We start from the raw sequence: 2,089 nt of genomic DNA on the forward strand, positions 1-2,089 counted from the left end.
TATATATATTTTTAGTTGTCCAGCTAATTTCTTTCTATTTTTTTAGTAGAGACGGGTTCTCGCTCTTGCTCAGGCGGGTCTCGAACTCCTGAGCTCAAACGATCCTCCCACCTTGGCCTCCCAGAATGCTAGGATTACAGGCATGAGCCACCACACCCAGCTGATAGTCAATATCCTTGACTAGCTCCGAACTTTAAATAGAATTCCTTTAGAGCTCTAGCTTCAGTATGATGCTTGCTAATGCTTTTCTGATTAACGGTCTTTAAGTGATTTGATGTTTATATCTAATTCTTGATTTTTTTTGTTTAATCAGGCCTTGGTGAATTCAGTAGCTATCTCTTTTCGGGAGTCTTGGATCTATGATTTAAATAGAAGGATTTCCTGCTTTCACTATTTCTTCAGTATTCATGGAGCACCTCCTCTGTGTCAGACTCCATGAGGCAGGGGTTTGTTTGCACTTCCCTATGGTAGGGATTTCTACTCTTTCCAACATGTCCAGAACAGAGCTCAGTCTGACTTTTCTCACTTGTTCTCCAGATTGCAGGCCTTGCCTCTGCACAGGTGAGGATCTTGAGGGAAAAGAGGGCCAGGTTGGAAGGATGAAACTAAGGAAACAAACTGAGAAAGCCAAGGAGGAAGGAGAAAGAGAGGCAGGGGAGACCTGGACAGACACTTCGGAACATAGAAATAAAACTGCTTCTCCACCTCACCTCTGGCGTCTTGATTACTCCCTGCGAGTAGGTCCAGGAGAGCTCTTCTCTGAATGGAACTGCCTTCTGTAGGTGCTTCTGTTCTCTTGGCTACATGTCTCTTTTATGCCTTTGCTGCTGAGAGTACATCTCTTCTTCTCCCCTGGGTCTTTGCCTGTTGGAAAAATTGGAGCCCCAATATACCACAGGGGCTACATGAGGATTTCTCTAATTTTTCTCCTGTGTGCCCCCAAAAGTAGTTTTTTTCACCACTGCCCCAAAGGCCCCCAATGATTTTAGAGGGGTATTAAACTCAACTCAGGGAACAGAATTACTCAGCCCCCAGTCCCATTGGATGGTCTTCTCTGCCTTGGTGAAGCTGGGAACAAGTATCCCTCCTGTGTGAATTCCTGAATGCCTGCACCTCTCCCCCAACCCACAGGCCTCCCTCAGCCTCCTCAGGGACCATTTCTAGCAGACGTGTCCTCTATGTTTTACCTTTTACCACTTCCTTTCTCATGGGTTTTCTCTTCTATATATAAACAAAAAAATACAGATGCCTCCTCCAGGATATCTCCTATTTGTACCTCCAGGTCTATTTTCCACCCTGCTTTGTACTGAGAGAGTATGAAATCTACAGCCTTTGGTTTATGGTTGGATTTGGCCAATGGGAGACATTGGTAAGAGATGGGAAGGAAGCAGGAAAGACAAGCTGAGGGATTTCTCTGACTCTGTTCCTACTGGCCCACTGTCGGGCAGTGCCTGTGTTTCTCTACTAAACGCCACTGATTCTGTCTATTCCATCTGTCAGTATTGACAGCTGTTTCCTCTTACTACTCCTCAGGTTTAGGGATGATAATGGCTTAAAACTTTTTTATTGTATATATTTGAAATATACAACATAATATTTTGATATACATAGTAAAGTGATTACTAACAGGCAAATTAACATATCCATCATGTCGTAGAGTCACTTTTCTTTTTTCCTTTTTTTTGGTGGTATGAGTACCTAAAATCTACTCTCTTGGCAACTTATCAGTACAATACAGTATTATTAACTATGGTCCTCAGATTGTACATTAGACTCTAGACTTTTTCGTTCTACATAACTGCAACATTGTACCCTTTGACCTACATCTTCCCATTTTCTCTCCTCTCCTCCATTCTGCCCCTGGTAACCACAGTTCTATTCTCTGTTTCTATGTATTAGATTTTTTTTTTATTTCAGCATATTATGGGAGTACAGATGTCTAGGCTACATATGTTGCCCTTGCCCCCCCGCCCCCCCTAAGCCTGAGTTCAAATATGTCCATTCCTCGGATGGTGCGCATTACACTCCTTGTGTATGCATATATCCATCCACTCCTCCCTTCTCCCCCCTCTCCCTCCCCCTGCCCAAC

Source organism: Propithecus coquereli, unplaced genomic scaffold (genome assembly GCF_000956105.1).
Source record: "Propithecus coquereli isolate 6110/MARCELLA unplaced genomic scaffold, Pcoq_1.0 Scaffold44, whole genome shotgun sequence".
Lineage (NCBI taxonomy): Eukaryota > Metazoa > Chordata > Mammalia > Primates > Indriidae > Propithecus > Propithecus coquereli.